Source organism: Echinops telfairi, unplaced genomic scaffold (assembly GCF_000313985.2).
Source record: "Echinops telfairi isolate 266 unplaced genomic scaffold, ASM31398v2 ScPeMD7_4;HRSCAF=17, whole genome shotgun sequence".
Taxonomy (NCBI): domain Eukaryota; kingdom Metazoa; phylum Chordata; class Mammalia; order Afrosoricida; family Tenrecidae; genus Echinops; species Echinops telfairi.
In genome coordinates, this window is record NW_022103900.1 from 21377877 (window position 1) to 21396015 (window position 18139).

General features: G+C 39.0%; 1 long non-coding RNA gene across 1 annotated transcript in view; it reads left to right on the forward strand.

Annotated features, from left to right (window-relative positions):
- The first annotated feature begins 252 nt into the window (after nt 1-252).
- Nucleotides 253-18139, forward strand: part of LOC123522555 — a 34456-nt gene continuing 16569 nt past the window's right edge. The window contains exon 1 of the long non-coding RNA XR_006680805.1: nt 253-304. This is a non-coding gene — a long non-coding RNA (uncharacterized LOC123522555). The remainder of the gene's footprint in view (nt 305-18139) is intronic.

An 18139-nucleotide genomic window follows, 5' to 3' on the forward strand; every position in this document is an offset into this window, starting at 1 on the left:
TGAGGCCCAGGACATTAGCTCCTGGTGGTTTTTCCTGCTTTGTTATGTTAAAGATTTATTAATGTACTTGGCAGTAGAGGCTTTCATTCAAAGTACAAAAAGGAACAGCCTCAGAATGACCAGAGTTTTCTGAGGTCCCTTGTTGTTTTAGGGGCTTGTAGGCTCTCCTGGTATTGGGGCTGTGCTGTCCCCCAGGCAAGGGGGATTAGGTTGGCTGTGTGGGTTTGGGGTTCACTGGGCTGAGATCTTCTGACTGCCCTCCTGGCTCACTCCTGTGCTCCAGGGAATCTGCCATCTGCCGCAGGTAAATAGCCCAGAGTCTCTCTGATTGTAGTAAATTAGTGTCTAATCCTCTATCATTACCCAAGCTGACAGGCTGAGATAGCTGGGGAGAAAAGGTGGCTGATATGGTTGCTGGTCTCTGGGTGGGGAGGGGAGGTGCAAAGCCTGCGAATGCACAAGCGAAGAGGGTAACAGAAAGTGGAGTACCTGGAATGAGCTCTTGTGGCTCATTTTTGGAAGCTTTCTGCAGGCCTGGGATTACGGCCACCCTTAGACAGCAGTCTGGGGAAATTACTGCACGCTTGGATCTCAGGGGCAGCAGACAATGTCCCACTGGACCTGGTGAGGGATGTGGCAACCCCACGGACAGATGTGGTGAGCTTAGAGCATCACTGTGGGTGAAAAATCATAAGGGGAGGTTTGAACCACAAACCCTAGTACACTGAGATTCTATTTCTAGCACCTGGCCTCCCAATATGGCCTCCTTACCTCTTAATTTTCCCATCTAACCATGGGAGCACCAGGTGATCCAACCTGGACACGTCTTGAGACCCTGCTCTTTGTCTTTTTGACAATTAATGGTACATCAATACCACAATTCAAACCCATCAATTCTTTTTCCATCTTCCTTATTTAATGTCCAGCTTTCATATGCATATGAGGCAACTGAAAATACCATGACTTGGGTCCGGCACACCTTTGTCCTCAAAGTAGCACCCCTGCTTGTCAATATTCTAAAAAGATTTAAAGCAGCAGATTTGCCCAAAGCAATGCATCCTTTGATCTTCGGACTGCTGCTTTCATGAGCATCGATTGTGGATGGGATCCAAGCAAGACGGAATCCATGGCGACTTCAATCTTTTCTCCATTTGTCACAATGTTACCTATTAGTCTAGTTGGGAGGATTTTGATCTTGTTACTGTTTAGTTTAGTCCATACTGAAATTGTTGGTCTTCGTCAGCACATGCTTCCGGTCCTACTCACTTTCAGCAAGCTAGGTAGTGTCACTTGCACAAACCCTCCTCCAATTTTTTCCCCTCTTTTTAAAATCATTTTATTGGGGGCTCTTACAACGCTTATCACAATCCATCCATCCATTGTGTCAACCATATTTGTACATTTGCTGCCATCATCATTCTCAAAACATTTGCTTTCTACTTGAGCCCTTGGTATCAGCTCCTCATTTTTCTCCTCCCTCCCCACCCCCCAAACCTTGATAATTTATAAATTATTATTATTTGTCCTTCCTCCAATCTTAATGCCATGTTTGTCTACATCTAATCCAGCTTCTCTAATCATTTGCTCAGCATCCAGATTGAATAGGTATAGTGAGAGGATACAACTCTGACACACACTGTTTCTGATATTAACCATGCAGTATGCCTTTGTTCTATTCCCACAGCTACCTCTCAATCCATGTACAAGTTCCACATGAGTGCAATGAAATATTCTGGTATTCTTTTCAAGACTATCCAGGTTTTTTTTTTGTTTGTTTGTGTAATTTTTTTTATGGTCCACACAGTCAAATGACTTTCCATAGTCAATGAAACACAAGTAAACATTTTTTTGGTATTTTCTTATTTCAGCCAAGATCCACCTGACATCAGCAATGATATCCCTTGTTCAATGTCTTCTTCTGCATCCAGCCTGAACTTCTGGCAGTTCCCTCTCAGTGTATTGCTGCAAAATGTTGGATGATCTTCAGCAAAATTTTACTTACATGCGATATTATTGATTATGATCTATGATTTGATCATTGTGTTAGGTCACCTTTCTTTGGGAAAAGACCACATATGTAAGCTGGAAATTGTGTATCACTTCCCGTCAGTTAGCCAAGTAGCTACTTCCAAATTCCCAGGTAGAGATGAGTGCTTTAAGTGCATCATTAGCTTACTGAAACATTTCCATTGGTATTCCATCAATTACTGGAGCCTTGTTTTTGGCTTATGTTTTCAGAGCAGCTTGGACCTCTTTCTTTAGTACCATCAGTTCTTTCTCATATGCTACCTCCTGAACTGGTGGAATGTGGACTCGTTCTTTTTATGACAGTGATTTTGTGTTTTCTTTTGATGTTTCTGTCTTCTTTTGATGCTCCCTGTATCATTCAATATTTTGCCCACAGAATGTTTCATACTGGAATTTGAGGCTTGGATTTTTTTTGATTATTTTAGCTTAGATATGCTGAGCATGTTCTCCCTTATTGTTTTGGTAACTCTATGAAATGTCTTTGCACATTTCATTATAACATTTTATTTTATCTTCTGGCGTTTCCCCTTGAAATTTTCTGTTCAGCTTTTTAACTTCATAATTTCGCCCATTACTAATAGCTACATCATTTGGGAATCTCTTCTGACATCTAATTTGATGTTTTATTTCTTTCTGTCTTTTTAATTGATCATCTGCTTTCTTCATGAATGATGTTCTTAATGCTCTCCCATAGCTCATCAGGTTTTCAGTCACTAGTGTTTAATGCAGCAAATCTATTCTTGAGATGCTCTCAACATTCATGTGAGAGAGATTCAAGGTCATACTTAGTTCTTAAAAAAAAACTTTTATTGGGGGCTCTTACATCTCTTATCACAATTCATACATTCATCCAGTGTGTCAAGCACATTTGCACATATGCTACCATTATCATTTTCAAAGCATTCTCTTCCCACTTGAGCCCCTGATATCAGCTCCTCATTTCTTCCCCCTCCCCTGCCCGCCCTTCTTCACAAACCCTTGATAACTTATAGATTATTATTTTCATATCATACAGTCCTCCATCACCCCTCGCCCACCTTTCCATTGTTTTTCCCCCTGGGAGGGGGGTTCTAGTTTGATCCTTGTGATCCTTTCTTCACCCACCCTCCCCTAATCCTCCTGGTATCTCTACTCTCCTCGATGGCCGTGAGGGGTTTATCTCTCCTGGATTCCCTGTGTTGCAAGCTCTTATCTGTAGTAGTGTGCATGTTCTGGTCTAATCTGATTTTTAAGGTAAAATTGAGGTCATGATAGGGGGAAGGGGGTGGGGGGGGGAAGCACCAAAGAACTAGAGGAAAGTTGCATGTTTCATCAGTGCTATACTTCACTACACCCTGACTGGCTCATCTCTTCCCTTTGACCCTCCTATGAGGGGATGTTCAATTGTCTGCAGATGGGCATTGGGTCTCCATTCCATGCCCCACCCCCCATTCACATTGGGTATGATTTTGTTCTTTGTCTTAGATAACTGATACCTGATCCCAACAACACCTCATGACCACACAGGCTGGTGTGCTTCTTCCATGTGGGCTTTCTTGCTTCTCAGCTCGATGGCTGCTTGCTTATCTTCAAGCCTTTAAGACTCCAGGTGCTATATATTTTGCTTGCCAGGCACCATCAGCTTTCTTCCACATTTGCTTATGCACTATTTTGTGTTCAGCGATCTGTCAGGAAGGTGAGCTTCACAGAATGCCAGATTGTTAGAACAAAGTGTTCTTGTGTTGAGGGGGTACTTGAGTCAAGGCCCAATGCCCATCTGCAACCGTAATTCTTAACATATAGATATGAGTACATAGTTCTATTCCCCTCTCATTATCTATATATTGTGCACAATTCTCTCACTGTGTCTCCAGTGTTGTCCCCGCCAGGGCTACAGCTACGGTTTAGTGAGGGCTGTCATGTTTTGTGGTGGGGCTGGCCCTATGGTCCTCTCAGTGTGTTGTCTGCTCCAAGCAGGAATATCGTCCTCTGGGCTTAGTGGGCCAGAATGTCCTCCTCTCCCTCTCCATCCCTTCCTGCTTTTCCCATGTACTCTAATCAGACATGCCCCTTTCCCCAAGCTGTGTAAACCTCTCAATTGTTTCCCTGGTACATGCTGGTATGTTGTATTCACATCTTGGCACATGGGGTTGAAGCCTGGTCTCTCTCTCCCTCTCCTGGGGAGATACAAACAATACCCTCCCCTCTTGGGTGGGTTAGGGCCCTCCTCCACACACCCCCATCCATGTCTTTTTTTCCCTCTCTCTTTCTTTCCCCGTCTTATTTAGCTGGCTGCCCTATGTATCCCTGGATTGGGTTTGGCCCCTGCCATAGTTGCTGGACCTCACCCTTCATTTCCTCAGCTTCAACCTGAACTTTCTTAAGAGCAATTGATGATCTCTTCCAGAGTCAGCACCTTGCTTGTTTTTAGTTACTGATATGAGTTTTTCCACTGTCTCTTTCTACAGATTTAGTCGATTTGATTTCTGTGTATTCCATCTGGAGAAGTCCATGTGTGCAGCTTCAATTTATGTTGTTGGAAATAGCTGTTTGCCACGAATAAGTTGCTGGTCCTGCAAGAGTTTGTCAGGCAATATCTGCCTTAGTTTCTATCCCCAAGGCCTTATTTTCTGATGACTCCTTCCCCTTTGTTTCTAATGTTTGCATTCCAAATATTTATGAAATATTCTCAATATTTACCAGTGCATCTTGATTGCATGTTTGAGCAATTTCAAACTGAAGTCCTCAATTTCTTTATCCATAGCTTTGGTGGTTGGTGCATAAATTTGAATTGACAGGATTTTCTTCAATATGATAGATATAATCCAATTATAGACAGCATTGCATTTCAAAGTAGATGTCGGAATATTCTTTTTGATCATGACTGCACAGGCATTCTTCTTGATTGTGTCATTCCATGTACCGTAAACCACACGATTTTATGGTTGGAAAGGGCTACTACTAGACCCTTTCAGTTCACTAAAGATATTAATATTTATGCCTTCCCTTTCATTTTTGGTGACTTCCAATTTTCCGAGATTCAGAGTTCACACATTTCAAGTTCTTATTACTAGATTTTTTTCATCTGTTCCTTCTTATTTTGAGTTGTGCCACATCAACAATAGATGATCTTTAAGATTTTACTCACTTAGGCTTTACTCCATTCAAGTCATTAGGGTGGACTCTAATTTGAGAAGACAGCTTTTCCTCAATCATATTTTGTGTGCTTTCTGACCTGAGGGGCTCATCTTCTGGCATTGTCTTTAAACAATAGTATGCTCCTATTCATTAAACCTTCAGCATCTGCCAATGTTTCAATGCTACACATAAAGTTTTTAGCCGCTAATTTCTCAGAAGTGGACAGCTTATCCATTCTTTGTAATCTGTTCTTAGTCTGGAAGCACTGCTGAAGCCCGTACACTTTGGCTGACCCTACTAGTATTTGAAATACGAGTGACAAATCTTCCAGAATTATAGTAACCCCAAGTAAACAGTATGTAAAAATGACAGACAAATGGTTATTCATGTTACTACTGATCTATTTACAATCACATTTTTCTGTGATTTCAATGAAATTTTGCAAACACTGGAAGTAAATTCTCAAAATCAGTCAACTGTCTTAGAACTTATGTCAACATAATCCATGCATTTAGTTGTTTTTTTTGTAATGTCCTATGGAATTTACTAGTGATTCTCATTTACTCACAACCTGGATGGAATTTGGTTAGGTGTAAAATCCGTCATAAGTACAGCTGACCCACACTCAGCACTTGATCTTTTTGGCCCATTTTCCTCCATCGTATTAGGGGACTGCATGATATTATACTAATTTCTCTGCAGTTCTGAGTAGTTGTGATTACGTGGTTTTTGAGGGATGCATTTAATAATTTAATGAATGAAGGATGCAGAATTATTCCATACATTCAATGTTGTTTTCAGATGCTGGTCAGTAGGTTCACGTCTATGCACACTCCCCGGTCCTGCATTCTCTTCATAGTCATTTCTCTGTCTGAGTCCATCGTGGGTGCGGGTGAGTCCATCCATTCTCATTAGGAGTCTTGCTTATTTTTGTTCACTGACCTTCTACTTTAGCAGACATGATCTCCTTCTCCAGGGACTCGTCTATCGTAATGATATATTCAAAATACACAAGACAGAGCCTCTCCATCCTTTCTTTTAAGCAGTCGTCTGCTATACTTCTTCCAAGATAGATTTGCTTGTTCTTAGGACAGTCCATGCGATAGTCAGTGTTTTCACCAACATCGTAATCCAAATTCATTCATTTTTTTACCAGTCCCCCTTGTTTATTTGCTGCAGTCACATGCATATGAGGTGATTGAAAACACAATGGCTTGGATCAGGTGCATTTGAAGTATCTTAAGTGACATTTTTGCTTTTAAACTCTTTAAAGAGGTCTTTTGCAGCAGATCTTCCATTTAATTTCCACTGATTGTGGATCCAAGAAAATGAAATCTTTGACACTTCAATGACAATTATTAATTTTTCAACATTTTATTTATGATCATGTTGTTCATTGATCTAGTTGTGAGGATTTTTGCTTTGGCTTTTGAGATGTAATCCTTTTTGAAGGTTGTATCATCTTTGGTCTAAATACATATAAACAAAGCGTAAGATAATCGACATTTATTACTCTCCTACTAAAATCCAGAAGCTTTTTGTACTTGCAAATTCAAACACCCTCTTCGGTCTTTCTAACTTCCAGTACAGTGATTTGTTTGCCTACGTCCCCGTAATTAACAGCTGTCCTTACCCGGATTGGCACACAATCAATTGAATCCAAGCCCTAGCTTCTCTCAGTACCATATAAATTCCCAAATCCATTTCACTTACAACTGAATGTCATTGGATAGAATTATCAGTGTTCAGATACAGGTGTGAAAATCCTGAAATATATTGGCAAGGAAAGAATACGTTATATTCAGACAAGGATGAAAAATGATAATTGTATAACTACAGATGGATAGTTCTAAAAATAGAAAAAGGTAGTTGCCCCTCCCTGACACTGGCATCCCCCCCGAGCCCAATCTCATACTCTGACCACTGCCCGAGGGACACAATGGCTGGAGCATTTGTTGCCATGAGAACATTGATTACATTTGTTTGTTTCCTATTTCAAAGCACAGAGTTCTCACTTCGGTACTTTTAATAGTCACAAAAATATAATCAGGTCTGCTCATCGCTCATCTTTCCTTTGGCATGCTGCAGGAAATAAAAAAGCAGTTGGTTATGATAATATTTTATGGGTTTGTAAAGCCACTTGTTTATTTTTTTTTAGCAGTAAATGTTCCTGGAATATTAAATGTTGTCAAGGCAACATATCAGCTTCTCCTGGACCAAGGTAACTATAGTGTATCAAAAGAGTACAATAAAAATAAATCTAATATATTTATATATATTTTTTTTTTAACAGGGAAAAAATCAACTTCTTTCTTTCAAAATCCATTTAGTCCAATAGATACATTATCAAAAAGCAATGGAGAAGTTTTCAATCTGATTTGAAATGTAGGCCCTTTGATGAAAGTGACATTTTCTCAAGACTTAATATTCTCCAACTAACTGTGCTCCAAATCATCAAATCACCCATAAGGTCTCATATACCAAAACCCGTTAGTGAGCAGAACCAAGCTGAATCAAAAGAAGTTCTGTTCCGTTGCCTTATGAAAGGAACAGGTGGATTTCCAACTGAAGATGAGTGATTGAGGGAAACAAGCAAAACCCTGCCTTAGAAAACTTGAAGCATAGCAGAGCTCATGAGAAATGAAAGTCTACACCAGTCATGCATATGTAAATTAGAAATGGTTACCTGCATAGAGTGGAAACATTGAGGACTTTCTAAAAACAACACAAAGGACAGATAAGTGAGCCAAAGAAAACAGTAATGTTTGATAGAAAAAGAGAAAAGAGTAAGACTATTTTGTAATAAAATCGTCCCCAGAAGTCATTTGTCTGAAGATTATTTTTCCAGTACTGTGCTATCTCTAAGGAACCCTGGCTGTGCACTGCTTTGTGTTGGGTTTTCTATTCTCTCAAAGGGTTAAAATCTCAGAACTCACAGGGGCAGTTCTACCCTGTCCTATAGGGTCACTAGGAGTTGGCATTAACTATTGACTCACGATGGCTGTGAATGAGATGCTAACTTTATTACTGCATCATCCATTAACTTTTAATGTTGGGTAGGGGACATCCTTCAACTTTGCTTTGTTTCAAAATGTTTCTTTCTTTTTGATCCTTGATCTTTCCAAATTATTATTTTAAAATTATCGTGTCATTTTCTAAAATAAGACCTTCTAGAATTTTGTCTAAGATGGCTTTGCATTTTTTAGATTGATCTGTGGAAATTGACATTATGTATTGTGGTGAATCTTCCAATTTGTGAATATGGGCTGTCTTCAAATAGGTTGTGTACAAAATGAAACTCAAAGATAAGTGAACTTTCCTAAGAATGATGAAGCCCATATGTGTGTGTTACTGTCTGTTTCTAGCATTGTTACACAAATTAAATAAATAAATGCAAACGTTTATATACTCACTCCCCTGCAACCCTATAAGACAGGGTAAAACATCGCCTGTGGGTTTCTGATACTGTAACTCATTATGGAACTAGAAAGCCTCGTTTTTCTCCTGACTTAGAAAGAGCTCTCTCTCTGTTGAAAGAAGCACCAGTCGTGCAGTGGTTTCAAACTTGGCTGCCAGCCAAAAGGTCAAACGTTTGAACCTGTCAGCGCTCTACCCAAGAGATACGTGGCTGTGTGTTTCATCAAAATGTACCGCACTGGACAATTCCAGGGGCACTTCTATTCTATCCTACAGGATGCATGTTAGTTGTAAGATACACACTGGCAATGGGTTTTTATTGGTATATGTGTGAAAACTGTTAAATAGCAAAGTGTGTTTTTCTATCTAATTGACACAGATAAATGGATTCAGTGACTTTGAGAGATTTGGGTTTTGTATCAACTTGGTTGGGTCAGGATCCTCAATAATTTAGCCCTAACATAATGTAAACAAATCCAGGTGATCCATCCCCTTACCTAGTACACAGACTGATGATGGACCCTTGGAGGTGTGACCTCCAAGGGTATAAATTGACCTTGTAGAGTACTTCCTTTACATCTTCCTCCCACTGGCTTGGATTCTGCATCTGGTTTCTTGGGGCTTGAGCCAATAGCCTGCCATGTGGCTTGCTGACTGGGAACTGGTAGCAGCCTTCAATATTTCCTGCTATAGATGCACTTAACTTTGCTTCTATTGGTTCATGGTCTTCCTCCCTCCGGCTCAGCTTTCCGTTTCCTGGTCCATCAGCTGTCTCACAGATTTAAGTTGGACTGGAGCTACCCACTCTGCAGTTATGTGGGCTGCTTTTTTGATGTAAATTTATTTTTTATATCTATATAAATGTCACTGGTTTTGTTTCTCTAGAAAACCCAACATAACTCAGAATATTGTTGAGAAATCTATGTATTTGGAAGGGAAATATTATGTGCATTTCCATATGATACACAAAACTTAAGTTATATTAGTATGTAAATTTTTAAATAATGCACTAAACAAGTGGGGACAAGCCATTTAAAAGCAGGGAAACAAAGCAAACTTAGGCAAATTTGATTACTCAAAAATGTAAAACTCCGCTAAGAAGGTCTGCAATTTTTTAAAAAGTGTCAAACCTGGTGAAAAATATACACACACAAACACACACATACACAAGCAATATAATAAAACTAAAAATAGTATTTTTGTGTCCATACTTAGAAAAAAAAATCATCTTCGTAAATCCACCTCACAAAGAAAAAAAATGTATATATATATTACATACATAAACCCAGTCAGACTTACTGCCATTTAGCTAACTCTGACTCCCAGTGTAGGGCAGGGTAGAACTGTGCTTGTGGGCTCCAAGATTGTAATTCTTTATGGGAGTATAAAGCCTCATCTTACGCCCTTGGAAAGGCTGGTGGGTTTGAACTGCTGACCTTGCGGTTAGTAGCCCAATGTGTAACCACTAGGCAACCAAGGCTAATGGACTACCAAAAGGACAAACAATTCTGTCTTGAAAGAAATACAACCAGAATGCTCCTTAGAGGAAAGATGGCAGGACTGCATCTCACATGCTTTGGACAGGGTTTCAGGAGAAACGGGTCCCTGAAGAGGGACAGCGTGCTTGTTGGTAAGAGGAAAGGCAGAGAAAAAGAGGAGAGCCCTTGACACCGTGGGTGCAACGGTGAGCTCAAACATTAGGACAATTGTGAGAACAGTGCAGGACCAGGTGGTGCTTCACTCTGTTGTTCGTAGAGTCGCTGTGAGTCATAACCTACTGATGGCACCTAACAACAAAGATATATATATATCTCCTACAAAAATAGTTTACACATAATATAAACACAAGTCAGCTAAAAAAGAAATATAATTATCTAGTAATTGTCAAAGGTGCTAAAACCCAAACAAAGAAACCAAATTCAGGGTATTCTAAAGAAAGACACCAATGTAATATCACTTTTTGTCTATCAGATTAGTAATATAGTTTTGAGGATATCTGTCACGAATATGATGCTGGAAAAAAGTATTGAAAGTACCATCAACTGCCAGAAGAACAAAAATTTCTCTTGGAAAAAGCACGAGAATGCTATGTAGACACAGGGATGGAACTTTGCCTCATATACCTTGGACATGTTACCAGAACAGACTACTCCCTGGAAAAGGACATCATGCTTGGTAAAAGAGAGGGACGATGAAGCCGAGAAAGCCCCTCAGCCAGATGGATTGGCACAGTGGCTGCAATGATGGGCTCAAACATAAGAGCAATTGTGACGGTGGTGCAGGACCAGGCCCATCTCATTCTTCTGTCCATGTGGGTGCTCTGAGTCAGAATGACTTGATGGTAACCAACACAACTCACTGATTAAAGCATGAAGAAACGCACCTTCACATGTCACTGGTGACATATTTTTGGATGGTTATATAGAAATATTTATAAAACATGAGATGTTCCTGTTACATGATGTAGCAATATTTTAATCTATAGATAGTTCTCTCATGTGTGAAAACATTTGTTGTAGCATTGATTGATCGTGCACCGTCCTCCCAATTATTGTTGTTTGCGTCTATTCCTGCTGTCACCAGCTGTAGAAGCTGAGGCAATCTGCTTCATTGAGGGTCCTCTCCTGCCGAGTTCCCCTTCTATTCTACCAAGTCTGATGCCCTTGTCTGGGGCCTGGTCTCTCTCGAGAACATTTCCAAAATTAATCAGGGCCATACATTCTAACATTCTTGACTTTCATTAATAGACACTGTTTATAGAAATTATGGCAAAACACCCTAGGTACTCTTATTTTTAAAAGCTATATCTTTATGCATTAATATTAAAAATGTTTTATAGTATATTAAGTGAAACTAAGTACTGGATCCTGGATTAAATATGTGTACCATATATACTCAAGTATAAGCCGATGTGAATATTAGCTGAGGCACCTAATTTTACCACAAAAACTGCATTAAAAATGTGCTGAAAAACTCATTTTATACTCAAGTATATACGGTACTTTAAATTTCCCTAGATGTATATGGATATTGACTGAAGCATAACATATGTAAATCAAACTGCAGTGCTACTAGGATTACAGTTCATAGATGCTTTCAGGTGCTTTGTCTAAACAAAACAGGTGACCAGTGGGAGGCATTAGACAAGTTTTTTTTAAAATCATTTTATTGGGGCTCATACAACTCTTATCACAATCCACACATACATCAATTGAGTAAAGCACACATACATTCGTTGCCCTCATCATTCTCAAAACTCTCGCTTTCCACTTGGGTTCCTGGAATCAGCTCCTCATTTTCCTTTTTTTTAGTCCCCCCTCCCTTGCTCCTCCCCCCTCCCTCATGAACCCTTGATAATTTATAAATTATGTTTTTATCATATCTTACACTGCCCGGTGTCTCCCTTCACCCATTTTTCTGTTGTCTGTCCCCCAGGGAGGAAGTTATATGTAGAGCCTTGTAATCGGTTCCCCCTTTTTATCCCCCCTTCCCACTTCCCTCCTGGTATCGCCACTCTCACCAGTGGTCCTGAGGGTTCATCTGTCCTTGATTCCCTGTGTTTCCAGTTCCCATCTGCACCGCTGTGTATCCTCTGGTCTAGCCAGGTTGACAGTTTTTTCAATAATGCACTTGTCGTAGTCTCATTAAAAATAAAATGGAATTCATTGCCACTGAGTTGGATGACACTTATAGCACCCTTGGGGACAGGGTAGAATTGCCCCTGTGGGTTTCCAAACCTATAACTCTTTCTTCCTCATCTTTCTCCTGTGGAGTGGCTGGTGGTGTCAAACTGCTGACCTTTTGATTAGCAGCCCAAACTAGAACCATTAAGACACCAAGGCTCCTTTAGTCTCATTAGGGTGCCTTCCAAACAAATGTTCAATCCAAACAGTGGTTTCCTAGGGGATCTGCTGGTCAGTTAAATTCAAGGCAGGAAGGTCAGCTTAGAACATTATGGTGGCACTTTTTGGAGATTACAAAGGGGCAGTCTTATTAGATTTTCCCAAAGGATACAAGATAATCATCGGGTTTAAGAATATATTTTAAGGAAATTCAAATCTGTCTTGGTAAAATTCCAGGAAAGTAACACCAACGAATATCTTTTCCATCGTGGCAGTTCCTGCTCATTCTTTGAGGGCAGCCAGACTGACGGTGAAAATGTCGTCGGCACGCTTTCCTTCGTCCACCCTGCAGCCCGCATCTTGTCCTTTCAGACTTTGGTTTCTTTCCCAAGCACCAAGAGCATTTTAAAAAGAGACAACTTGAGCGCCTTAAGTATGCCAAAGCTGATGTTTTGATGTGGTGTAAAGAGAAAGTCCAGAGTTCTATGGGACAATTCCGGAGAAATGGAAACACTGTCATCAAAAGTATATGCACCAAGATAGAGGAAAATTTGAGAAATAATAGCTTCGCATTGTGAAATTCTTGTTTAATAAATGTTCCTATGATTTTATAGCAATGCTTTTTTGCTTACCCTCATATATTGGCAATTACAAGAGGGTGAAGAATTGTGTCTCAAATCAACCAATCATACTTTGAAATAAAGAATAAATTAAACAAGTAAACTAAATAAAGACATTAAAAAGGTAATCACTCACTGACAACCTATTTGTGTTTTGTAAATGGTTATTGTGAGTAACCATGGAATATAATTCTGCCTTTATAGCTTTATGCAATTTACTCAGTTTTCTGGGCAATGTAGGCACTTTTTCTGAAACTATTTTGATAAATATATAATGTCGGATATAGACTGAATTTATCCAGGTTAATTCAGGAAGAATGGTAGCTAGCAGTAGTTGACCTACTTGACTATTTCAAAATCGGGTCCTTAGAAAACAGCTGTTTTCTAGAATTATCGTCTAGTGGTATAAGAAACCTTGGACCTTTATTGCCTTCTCTTAAATCTTAAGCATTTTCAAATGCCCTTTCTCTTTTCCTCTCCTGAAGAAAACTGGTTACTATAACAACCACTGTTACAGTATTACTGACTGCACACAAAAACCAAAACCCAGAACCTCGAACTAATGAGGGTTTCTGTGTTTATAGTGTGATCAGGTAATTTATAAATTGGCTAAAATCTGATAGGAAGAGGGGGAAAGGAGGATTTGGAATTAGAATATGAATACTGAGAGTAAATTTTAACAAAATACAAAACAGAGAAAACTGACTAACCAGGTTAGCTGGTACAGTACAGGTACTGCTTGGGACATATGATTCCCATGTCTTGGATGGTGACATGATAGTGGAACAATTATACAGGGAAGTAGCAGCTCAGCCTCATTCCTCAACTAAATTGTAAGCTGTAGGTGAAATAAAGAGCTAGTAATGGAGGCCAGAAACAAAGCAATGCATATGTTTCCAGAAATACACACACCACACACAAAAAGACTGTGGAGAAAGGTGAGAGCAATTTGATGAAAGGAAGTGCTAATCTGCTCATGTTAATTTCACTTACTATTAAATGGATATTCCATATCTTCCATTTCTCCTTTGTTACAAGTGTTATAATATTATATAAGCTTATTAGAAAGTCACTTGAAAGCTGTTAAGCTCCATGAAATATAAGTAATATGTACCATTAATAAAATAAAATTGACCAGATGTCTGACAGTTATTGATAAATTACTTTTTGCTATAGTGTCTCAAATATGGTCATTTCTTCTTTGATGAATAAAAACAGTTTACCCTATACATCTGAGAAATAAGCAATAGTATACTAAAGCTATGCATTAAATTTAACCCTCCATGGGTAAAAAATAATTAAAAATTAATTAGAAAACATATTCAAATATAGATGACCATAGTCAATTTTTAAATAAATCATGAGTCAAAAATGATTAAAATAATTCAAAGGAAAATATCCTTGTTTTTTATCTCTTCCTAGATTACATCTATTTAGTAATCAGTAACCAGATTTTTTTTTTCAATTTAACTATGTAAAGTATTGACTTCTTGTTAGTCTGCTAAATATGTTTCCCTGCATATAATAGTATAATAATTAAAAAATCGCTTACTCCATTATGTAAAGCCATGTAGTTAGCTGCAAGAAAGTATGAAAATGACAATTTCCCATTTTAGCTTCTTTCCCCCTAAAATTAAGATGTAGCCAAAATAGCCTGTTTTAAAGAGAAACAGAAACATGTGTAACCATCTTGTCTTGACTAAGTTCATGCACACTGCATTCTCCATCACCATAGCGCTTGAGCGCTGACTGGGAAACCTCTACAAATAGAGATTTGGGAAGAGAAATGTTGACACTTTTAACTACAGAGCTGAATTGTATTCCTATAAAATTCACCACGCTTGATTGAGACCATCTATATTTGTCTATTTGTTAAAATGGAGAACTAGAAAATAATGGTAGAATATATTGGAAAGGATATAACTGTGAAGGCTTAGGAATGTGTTTGTTTGTTTTGAACCAAGTGATATCAATGCTGAGTTTTATGACTCACCTACCATATTAACAAAGGCAAAGTCTATGAAGACCTATGAGGGGAAAGATACACAGCCTAGAAATCCCATCCCACAACCTCCAGTATGCCAGTTTCTACATCAATTACATGGAGTTGCCTATGGGCATATTCTGGACATGTTATCAGGAAAGACCAGTCCCTGAAAAAGGAAATCATGCTTGGTAAAATAGAAGGGCAGCTCAAAAGGAGAATAGATAGGTGGACACAGTGGCTGATTTAATGCTTTAAATGTAACAATAATTGTGAGGTTGGTGCAAGGCTGGACAGGGTTTCATTCTGTTCTGCTTTGTCACACCGACTCTGCAATGACCCCGCAGCATCGCAACAACAACATGGGTCATAAAATAACATCACTCGCCTGTGTTTTAGATCGTATGTAGTATTATCTCCATAATTCAAATATAAAATTAGATACAAATCTGTGTCTGTTCTAGGAAAAATGTACTTGTTCTGCTGTCTTCTTTTTAAAAATTGTGTTAAAATGTTTTTATGTGCCTATAGTTATTTATTTTAATATTTTCAAAGGAACTGTCACATTTGCATTTTGATCCTCTGTGTTATAAAAATAAAGTTTGAGGATTAAATCCCACTAACCTGAGTGAAACAGATTCTGAGATAATATACATGGCTTGGGACACAGTTATGCCAAATGGTAAAATTTTCGGTAGTATTTTCAAGTAAACTAGATCAGAAGAGATTTTGTCGATACAAATATCTTAAGCCCTTTAGCAATTTATCATTGTCTAAACACTAGTTTGACATTCAAATTCTTTACCATTTACCCCTGCCCTCTCTCTTTAAGGGGGCGTGGTTGACTCAGTTCACCATTGACTGCCAACATAAAGGAGGACTGTTCAAACCCATCCAGAGTCTCCATGGAACTCGCTCACTCACTGCCTGGAGTCAAGTTTGACTCATTGCAACTGTATAGGACCACTCTTGACACTTTATGTTTCTCCCTAGGAGTGGCTGGCAGCTTCCAACTGCTGACCTGACGGTGAGCAGCCCAACATAATAACACGATGCCACCAGGGCTCCGAAATGATCATTCAAACACTTCCATAAAGATTACAAACAAGAAAATATTCAGGAGCAGTTCTACCTTGTCACACTTAGAGTAAACTTGAAGGCTTCGGTTTTTCTCTTTGAATGCTTGTCTCATCATATCCCTACACAAATCACTTCAGCAGCCAAATTTGCTAGCCCCTCCCACTTCCAAACTAGCTCCTGGGCCTTTATGTATTTAATTCTCGCTTTCTTCCTCATGCATTCTTGGTTATTGTTTCAAACTTTGGCTCAAACTCTTTCTCCTCCATGAAGTTCACATGCAGCCCTAAGTAAACCCTCTTTCCCTCTATCTTAACATCCCTAATGATTGCTGCTAATTTGGCACATATTATAAATTCCAGAGTAGTATTTGTAATTTATGTAAATCTCCATTCTCTTTTATTTATTATTGCACTAAGGTAATATATGAGTGTAAAGGGGTCTATTTCATTTATGGAATCCACCAGAATTAGCAACATTTCTCAAGTACAGGAGCCCACACTTATGAAAACATCATTGTATTTTTTTGAGAAAATACATATATTTAAAATTAAATCCAAATCCCACCATATATTTGAGTTGGAGAGTAATTTATTTAATATTTCCATGGTAGTATATAGATAACATCCCAAGTGTTTTCTCAGTTAATCTTCAATAGAAACTTATATGACAGATCCTGTTAGCCATTCAAAGTTGTGACTGAAAAAAGTGAAACCCATAAAACTTGCCTAACAAGAGAAATGCCGGGACCCTCCTGATGGAGAATCAGATGGGTTGTCTTAAGCAGAGAGGTGTGCAATTCCTATGGACAGACTACGAGGCGTACATCTACCTAGGTGTTGCCTACTAGGAGAACGGGTGTCTGGGTGATTTAGTAGCCTGTTGATAGAAGGTGTGGCTAGGCACCATCGAGTTGGTCAGGCTCATAGAGCCTCGTGTGACTGAGTAAGCTGCTCCAGGTGGGTTCTAGGCTATACCTCTCATGGGAACAGACCAACAGGTCTTTTCTCTATGGAGGTTTCAACTGCCAAACTTTTGGTCAGAAGTCTAACGCCAAACCATTGCACCACTATGACTCCTTGGCCATATAAGATCGCCTTCAAACTTAAAATACGAGCCAGACACATTAGTATAATGGAATTTCTAGTATTAACAGAAGGATTTGTTAAAGGGCTAATGACTTCCTTCTTGCCAAATGCCAACAAAGCTAAAGCACCACCTGTTCTCCTTAACACTGGGAATTCAGTGCTTTGGGTCAAATACATTCTCAAACTACTTCCAGGTGATTCCAACTTGTGGCAATCCTGGTCATGTAGCAGTTACAAGTTGGGCTGCAGGCCACATGCTTAGCAGTTCGAAATCACCAGCAGCTCTGAGGGAGACAGACTGGGCTTTCTACTCAGGTAAACAGTGACAGTCTCGGAACCCATAGTGTGTCGCTATGTGTCAGCATTGCTTTGATGGCAGTGAGAATTATAGGGGGCAGACAACCTCATCTTTCTTTGCACAGCTCCTGGGCCAGTTGAATGGAACATAGGACTTTGATTTTAGAAACCCAATGCTTAGCTGACTGTGCTCCCTTGATGCCTTAAATAAGCTTTTAAGTTCCCTCAAATAAGTAAAGGCATGTCCTAATAGAGTAGCTCTGAGAGTCAGCTAGCACTGCATAGTCACAGTCATAGTTATTCCTTCAACTGCATCTAGGCATTTGAAATGGAAGCTGGTTTCTAATTAACCATTCAAAATTAAGGCAGGTTGTAAAGAAAGAACAGAAAAATATAACCCCCTTTTCTTTTTTCTTCTTCTTCTTTTGCTTTTAATAGGTTTGACCTTTTTATGGTTGCATTTTGTGACAAAGTTGCAAAAAAAAATTAGAAGAAGTAAAAGTGGAAAATCCTAAAACTACAAAATAGAGACCTTAGTACTCTGAAAAGAAGAGTAACTTTCAATTCAGCTGACAGCCAATACAAATACAATAGCCAATACAATACAAATATTTCTTAATTACCACCAACACCTTCCCTAAACCATACATATTCCTGAAGCCTCTCCCT